Below are 9,105 nucleotides of genomic sequence, written 5' to 3'. Positions count from 1 at the left end.
TTAAGAAATTCAGTAGAGGTGAGTTGAGAATGCATTTATCAGTCAGTTACAACTTCACATATATTTCATAGCACTTCCTTGATTTCCTTGTTTATCTTACCTTTTCATCAAATGATGCAACATAAAAACATTAAAGTTCATGACAAGGATTTGCACACTTAAATAAATTTATTAGTGCAATAAATTGCTCCCGCAAATAATTTTGTTATGATCAAAATAATAAAGGGTCATTATTCTTCAAACCAACTTGGTTCTAATATTTTCATGAAATAATTTATAGTTTCAATTATCTTATAGATCCACCAATTAATTGGAGTACGACCGCTAACAATATATTAATTACGAACATGCAAAGGGTGGTCAATCATAACATGTGATTAAAGCGATAGGATAATTTAATTGAACAATAAAACATAATTAAAATAAAACTAAAATAGATAACTAAGATTTAGTAAAAGATATTTCAGTTACAAGTTTCACCTTTGACCCTAGAAAAAAGTTTCTCTGCTCATTAATATAAAGAAAAGTAAATCTAAAATAATAGTGTTAATCAAATTAAATGAGAAAATAAGAACCCTAAAAACTTTATGAATATTGACTCAAACTTGAGATATATTGCTCAGGCACTCGCAAAATCTCTCAATTATTGTGGTGGCAGTTCTCCCAACTCTACGTCTCCTCCTCTTTCTTGTGTCAATGCCTCCTTTTTGTATCATTGCAAGTCAAATCTCTCTCTTCTTTTCTTACGTGATCCCTTCCTTCTATTATTGTGAATAATCTTTTGTACATCTATAACGAATCAAGTATGATTTGTTCCTTTTATTAATGGTCAACACTCTACAACATAAAATATCCTCTCAATTCCTTTTTATTCTCAATTACAAATAAAAAATAATAATATAATATAATATAATATAATATAATATAATATAATATAATATAATATAATATAATATAATATAATATAATATAATATAATATAATATAATATAATATAATATAATATAATATAATATAATATAATATAATATAATATAATATAATATAATATATAATTGTCTTATTTGAGAATGAGATCTAAATTGGATTTGCATCAAATGGAGATCCTTGTATATTTTTCATCCAAAATTCATTAAACTTTACCAATTTTCATTATTATTCCTCTCATGATTAATTATACAAATGAGATAAATAATTAAGTACAAGTTGGAATCAAAAGCATATAATATAATAAAATAGATAGTTTATACCCTCTTAAAATCCTACAAGTAATAGATTTATCATGAAGATTTTAGTGCATTTTGTGAACCTTCTTGCCTAACCCATCATGTTAATTGTATTTCATTGATGTAACGAATTTAAGATTTGTGATCTTTTCAATATTTAATTTGAGTAGTTCATGTTTTATACATATCTTAAAGTCTTTTTAAGAGTATAATGTAAAACACTACAATTAAATTTGTCATTACTTATAGAAAATATTGATTTTATCGACGAAAACTCTTCGAGTAATCAAGAATTATCTACAAGTTATCCACGGACACGGGTTCGTAGATAATTGGCTCATAAGTAAGATATTACCCACGAAAATGCCTTAAGTTATGTTTATTCATTATATTTCTGTGGGTAAACTAACACATGGCTTCTTTGTGGATAATGTTACCCATGACATTTCCATGAGTAATCTCAGACTATAAAATAAAAAACATTACCCACGAAAATGTCATAGGTAAACGTAACATATATCACATTTCCATGAGTAATGTCATAATAGAAAAAAAATTTAAAATATCAAATACACACTCTCATCCAATTTACAGATACTAAACAACTACAACAGATTTAAATATCATAAGACACAATATAACTTCATATATATAATTAATACATTTAAGTTGAAAAATCTTAAGAATATATAAAAACATAAGATATTATTATATAAGCAAACGAGTTCAATGCTTGACACTTGTTCCATGGATAACCAAATCAAGTGTAGTAAAACCTTTACATTTATGTCTACAAGAGAATAAGTGCGTACTCATGTGATTACAAGAGAATAAGTGATACCTATTCTGCTGATTTTTCGACGCCTAAAATATCACCAAGTTTTGAGCCTGCAAGTTCTCTAAAGCTTTGACAAATCCTTTAGGAGAAATTACAGCCATGTTAGATTTTGGATCTTTAATTGGCATAATTGGCTATGTATGCTTAATGAAAACAACAATGCCATCGAGAAAATGAGGCTTTTTATCTTTGACCAACAGGGAAAAAGATAATCGATCAAAAGAGTAGATAGATACCATGCACACTACATTAAATTGTCAAAGTTGGTACGACCCATACTTACCATGCACAAGAAGAATGACCTTGCATTCATCCTCATCATCAACTTCAATCTGTACCACTGTTCCTCTAACAACACCTATAGCAGCAGTTGTCAATCCTCCCATTGGGCATTATCAGTTGTAAGTTGAGACAATTTCCTGCTCTGAGCAAGGGTCATCTTGGTCCCATCTCTTCGGACCTGTGGGGTAGATGAAAGTATTATTAAATAAACTATAAGCTAATAAACTCACACCAAATTGCTTAAAATAATGTGAGCCAATATATTGAACACTTCGTATTTTACATAAGCAAAATCATAAATATTTCACCACAACTATAATAAAACTATGTAGATAGTACACAACATGTTGCAAATACTACTACACCTACAAAATCAACTTATAAGATGAGAGATGTCTCCCATTTATAACACCTTTTTAAACAATATCACATCCAACATGAGACTCTCAACAGTATGAATAATCCATTTTCCTTCTTCCTGGATCCCCATATTGCTGTCACAGTAACGTTCCTCCATTTGTCTTGTTCACATATTACAACTTAAAGCATATATAGTTATATAGAAACACACCTCAATATATAATGAATGTTGCAAGTTTTTCAAAATTCAAAGCAAGGAACTCTGCATTTATTTCTTAATCCTTTAGAAACTAAACAGTTGATCATTCAACACACGCAGTAGTATCAACATCGATCTCAAACAATGTTGTCAACCGCAAACTGCAAAAAATAACAGTTTGTTCAAATCAGCTATAGCTACTAGTATTTGACAACACTTGATACTAAATAACATACTGCAGAATAGTAGTAAGTTGTTTAAATTCCATTATGCTAGAGTGTCGCTATTTGACAACATCGATCACAAACCTGACATAACAATACATCTTACTTTGTAACACTTCCCACAACAAGCAAAAACCTTGAAAAGACATACCTTGAGATCTACATTAAACGCATGCGCAAAATAGTGTTGAACTATGGATCCGTAAGTATGGTGCGCCATTTTCCAGCCTCGTATTTGACTACTCCAGCTTTTAGAGTTGCCTCTTCTTCTGCAGTCCATTTTTGCTTAGGAGCACCGATTAAAAGAACTCTACAACCTTCTTATGACACTAGTTTTTTGCTTATATTCTAAACAAAAGCTTGGAAGTGAAATGCAGTCTTCTCCAACATGCCCATCCACACAAAAATTAAATTCTAACTAATAATGAACTACAAACAACCTAAAAAAAAATAACAATTTATAAACACATTACATCCTTAAAAATTAATAAACAATGTGTAAATAAACTAAAAAAGAAAGAAAAAAAAAAGCTCATCTTGATGATTACCAAACATTGACCTCAATAGCCAAATTAACTTCAATTGCATATTTTTACTAGACATCAAAATTCTAATTTTAGACAAGAGATCAAATCAGTAATTTCCAGCAACCATAGTTCATATTATTTATCTGGAAAAATAGGTAACAACATTGTGAGAAATCATCAAAGAAAGGAAAAAAGAATGCACATTATTGTTTCCATGGAAATGCAAATTAGATCAGGCCTTGTTGCAAAATCAAATACTTAGTTACATTATCAAAATTAATCCTTCAAATATGTGTCAACACAGGATCAAGATAACAATCATAAACATTTAAACATATAATGATAGATAACAAGTCACATACCAACTCAATCAAAAGAACACAAGCCATTGGAATTGGATGCAGAAAATCAGCATCTTCAACAAATAAATTGTCTGGTCCATTTATTCAAATGCATAAACCAAATTCAATTGCCAATCACCCAAAAGTCACCCAAGTTGGTAGGCTACATGGATGCTAAAATATATCTATCTAGCTTACCACCATACAACCAAGGACATGGACAAATATAAGTGACTGCTTCAAAATTCAATATGAAGGAATGTAATGGTAACTTCTATAAACTTCACTCTTTGTTTAAATAAGACTTATGAATGTATAAATTAAAAAATATTATGATCACGAAATTTTCAAGCTATCGTGACAAATACATAACCTGTTCACAATTCAATATTAAAATATATTGGCTCTTCTTAAGGACAATAGCTTTATTTAATTTACCTACTTGACAAGTTTTTTTCTTTTTACAAATTACCAACTTAACAACTTAATAATAGCAGGAAGATCCAAACACATAACAGTCGAACTCATTAAAAAATAATTGAAATTCTATAAGTTAAAACATAATCGAAATCTCACAGCTGACTTGCAAACCAAACACTAATTCACTTCAATTCACCACTAATTTGTCAAACACAAAATTGAAAAATGGGATACATAGTTATTCATTTCAATTCACCTCAAATTTCAATTTATAGTCACTAATTCCATTTCATAGTGAAAACTATTAATTCAACCACAAATTCTAGCAAACCAAACTATTAATTCAAACATCTAATTCACCACTAAATTGTCAAAAATATTCAGCTTTGATATTGAAAAAAACAAAACCACAGCCATTCATTTTTTATTTGTTTCAGTTACACAAAAAGGATTAAACTAGAAGAGTTAGGGATTTTCAAGTTCTTACCTGTGAAATAATGAATTTGATATGTTAGTGATTTCAATGAGCTGTGAAAAAACCAGTGACAGATCGAGTTAGGGTTTGCAAATCAATTATAAACCATTTATTCCTTCATTTATTCAACAAATAATCATGAAAATAAAACAAATTAGAGAGAGAAAACGAGAGAACGAGACCAAACATAGAACGGACGAAAGAGAACAAAGAGCGAACGAGAGAGAGAACGAACAATAGAACAAAAGAAAAAGAACGAGAGAACCCGTGAATGAGACGTTGAAGCGGTGGCCAGAGAGGTCTGTGCGGCGACAAGGTGAAATCTAGGTGGAAGGGGTTGGAAGAAGAAGGGTTTTTAGTTTAGGGTGGAAAAGAGATAAGTGAGAATGAGTTAGTATTTTTAGTGAAGTGAGAATGATTTAGTTTCTTTAGTGAAGTGAAAATGATGAATTTTTTAACTCAACAAAAAAATCTTCCAACAAAAACTTAAAATAATAAACAAAATTTTACTTTTACTTTACACACTGACAATTCGTAGAACAATTAAAACTATTATCTTTATTTATCTATTGATAATTTGTGGTAAACAAAATATGAAAAAATTTGGACAACTCAAGGTTGAGTTGCTTTTTTAACTTTACCTACGGATTTTTTTTTTATTTTATCCACGGAATAACTTTAGATAATTATAAGTATACAAAAATTTTCTTGTAGTGAGAGAATGATCATTTAAGAAGAAGAAGACTCAATAAAGGGATTGAACTAATTTTTCCTAAAAGACTTCAGTTTTAAACGTTTGGAAGTAAAAAGATTAGGGTGGTAAGAGAAAAATGGTTTTTGAAAAGCCTTTGAGAGAGGAGGAGTTTAAATATTAAAGGGAAAGGTAGAATAAAATATAAAGATTTTACCTATATTGCTTAAAATAAGCGGACACGAGATATGATCAAGGGCAAAAAATATTTTTCAAGACAGACGAGCGGTACCACCACTACTATAGCCTACATGCAACTTATTAAAGCAAACACGAGAAAGGAATGGCTTTAATAAATACGGAAAAAGTAAAATAGAAGAAACACACAATAAAAAGGAATGAAATTATTTCCTGGAAAAACCTCGACAGAAGATATGGTAGACAAACCAAACAAGTACTATAACTTTAAAAATTAAAATAAATTACAGAGTATCTGACCTATTGATAAACAAGGATAATTTAGTAAATTTGTCCTTACTCTTTTTTACCAAAATTAGCCCATTCTCATTCAGATAATCTTCTAACCAGATGCAGAATTAACTTGGTTCAGATCATTCTTTTAGCTGAGACAGGCATCAACGATGCAATCCCCTTTTTTTCACTTTCACTTCATAATAATTATTCTTAGATGATTCGAGCACATTATACACTAGAGGAAAATATATTTTCTTCGAGCAAATAGAGGAATAACATTAGTATTTGCAATTAAAGGATTTCCAAAGCATCTCTTTTGAGAATATGATGTTTCCATGAGTTTGACCAGATGATGAGGTTGTAGAACGAGAAACACAAGAAAGGGAGTTGAATTATGTTTTATTTTTAAAACGTTTGTCAAAAGATTGAACTAAAGTAAATAGAACAGGGAGGATGAACAGAAAAAATAGAATAACATATTCAATTTATCGTGGTTCACCACCAACACGACAGCTACGTCCAGTCCTTTAAACTTGAAGGGTTTAATCCACTAATTCACCACTGAATTACACTTCAAGTGAATACTTACTAGTCAAATCGACTAAGTTCGAGTCTTCTCAACGTTCTAGCGCAATGCAGTCAAGCTATTGAAGGATGCATCCACTACTAGGCTAGGTTACCAAAGAATAGGTTTAGATTTTCTAAAAGTAATCTCTCACAAGAGGGAGTTTGCAAAGTTGTACTTTCAGAAAAATATTTCTCAGCACTATGTAAAACAAAGTTGTATTAAGCTGTGTGTTGTTACTCATGTTTTTCAAGTAAGGATTGCAAGTATTTTTATAGAGATTTTAAAGGTATCTGGTCGTTGTCCTGATTGCAAGAAATTAGCTTGTATCATGTAGTTTCGTATCAAATCTCTTAAGATTTATTTTGCATTAAAAATTTGTCAAAACAAGTCCTTGTAATTGATTATGTGTATCTTTATACGAAGATAGATGGGGCATAGAATAATATGAGCATGTCTCATAAACCTTCAAACAAAAAACGGATTCATTGTGTTTATATGAGGATGCCCAAGAACCATGTCTTCTTCAAAGTATAGGCTATCATCAAAGCATTGTCTTCTATCAGGGTATTGATTTTCATCAAAGTATACACTATTTTCTACAGTCACACGATTAGATGTTTGATGCGATTATCAGCGGCAAACGATCATATTTTTTATGTAGTCAACAGACGTCGATGAATCGGAGAATTTCTTGTATTTGCTAGAAACGCGTATCAGGGCGCGTTCACCAGAATTAAAAAAAAGTACTTCATAGAAAAGTATTAGCGTTTTTTCAACTTAGTCCAATCACAAGAGGATACAATGTAGGGTCATATGAAATTCACTTGATTTGGGACTACATGTTTAATCAGTTATCATCAAAATAAGTACGGTCATAGTTCTTCAAAAAAAAAAATGGGTTCTAACAGAGGTATTTGAATATCAAATAACCTCATTTAACTATCCTGAATTCTCTAGTGAAGGAATCAAATGATGATCTTCCATGAGGGAATTTTGGTCATTTACTTGTAGTTCAAGTTTCTTTAAGGATAATCTTGTTCATGACCATTTTTGTTATGTCATCTATGAATGGCATCAGATGAAAATATTTGAACCATTAGAGGAATAAATTTTCCCCAAAGATGGATGATTAGATTATTTGTTCTGATTGATCTATCAATAAGAAGCATAGTTGACTTTCATCTTTCTTTCAATCAAGGGAAGATGTGTGTCTCCTCCAACTATTGTTTTGATGAAGATCTTCAACCTATTACCATTCAACCTTCATAATATTGAAAGCGAGGTTGCATTTTTTATCATTTTTTCTAAAGGATTACCTGCACATTTGAATACATATCATAGCTCATTGAAGTTTTAATAAATTTCTCGCTATTTCGTTAGGTTCAAAATTATTGAAATGTATTATAAGGTTCTCATTATCTTGCATTAACAATTATGTTGTTTTGACTAATACTTCTTTGTATCAACAGATAAACTTCAATATTAGCATATTAAATTTTCTCTCAGATTAACTTACTAGGCTTCATTGAAGCACATTTTTTAACAGTTTCAAAAATACAAATAGAACTATGATAAAAGATTAATCAAATTCAAATAAGGTCAATTTTTAAAATTCATTTATACAAATGTAAAAAGATTGACTTTAACACAAATAGTCAAGTTTCAAAAGTTTTAATTATACAAATGATTTCCGAGAAAACTATTCCAAGAAATTACTTTTGTAAAAATATGCAATTTTTATTTGAGAAATAGATTATCTGCAAATGTATTTTATCTATAGGCATATATCAATTTCAATCTTCAACAATCTGATTTTGCTAAACCAATTTTTTGAAAGAATTTTAAAATTTGAATTTCAAAAGTAAATTGAAAATAAGATTGAACCAAAAACGTAAAACAAGTCAAACCATATACATGATATTTTCGATAGAAAAGATTCTTTTTCTTACACGGTAAAGTGCTCAATCAAAAGACAAAGCTCTAATACCAATTATAGATGTTGGAAAACATAAGAAATGGGGGTTTGACTTTTATTTGAATGCAAATTTGGTCTTTAGAAGGTCAGTCGCATCTCCTATGATCAGAGTATTAGGATGTGATAATGTATATCTCCATCCATTCTTAGGTTTTGGTTAACTTTGATTAACAAATGGAACGTTGTTGCTTGTTGATATGTTATCAAAGTCATCTACTAGTTCATATGAGGGAGACTTGTCTGTTTCCTCAACAATTAAAATCTCTTTATTGTATATTTTATATGCTTTTGAGCATTCAGAGAATCACAAAAAGATTCACTTATGTGATCTTGAATCGAACATGCCAAGATTTTCATTTGTATTTCAAGATAAAGCAAGAACAACAAAATTGGTGATAATAAGAAATGTTGGATTTTATTTCATTCCATAGTTCATAAAGAGTCTTATTTCTAATATGTCTTATATAGATTCTATTATGAACATAACATGCATTATTTACTGTTT

The 9,105-nt window shown here is 29.8% G+C and overlaps 1 long non-coding RNA gene across 6 annotated transcripts; it reads right to left on the bottom strand.

The window, feature by feature from the left end:
• Positions 1–1,914: 1,914 nt before the first annotated feature.
• On the bottom strand, positions 1,915–5,815 carry LOC101501489 (uncharacterized). Of its 6 annotated transcripts, none has more exons than XR_012162014.1 (5): positions 5,801–5,815; positions 3,281–4,945; positions 2,918–3,066; positions 2,348–2,524; positions 1,915–2,143 (listed from the first exon to the last, which is right to left on the bottom strand). It is a non-coding gene; the product is annotated as an uncharacterized lncRNA (long non-coding RNA). The 6 variants fall into 6 exon arrangements; XR_003471132.2 differs by lacking the exon at positions 5,801–5,815 and adding an exon at positions 5,128–5,334; XR_003471131.2 differs by lacking the exon at positions 5,801–5,815 and having other exon boundaries at positions 3,281–3,799; positions 4,905–5,324.
• Positions 5,816–9,105: the final 3,290 nt, after the last annotated feature.

Source organism: Cicer arietinum, chromosome 2 (genome assembly GCF_000331145.2).
Source record: "Cicer arietinum cultivar CDC Frontier isolate Library 1 chromosome 2, Cicar.CDCFrontier_v2.0, whole genome shotgun sequence".
NCBI lineage: Eukaryota > Viridiplantae > Streptophyta > Magnoliopsida > Fabales > Fabaceae > Cicer > Cicer arietinum.
The sequence above is the reverse complement of the archived record's forward strand: the minus strand, read 5'-3'. Positions and strand labels throughout refer to the sequence as shown.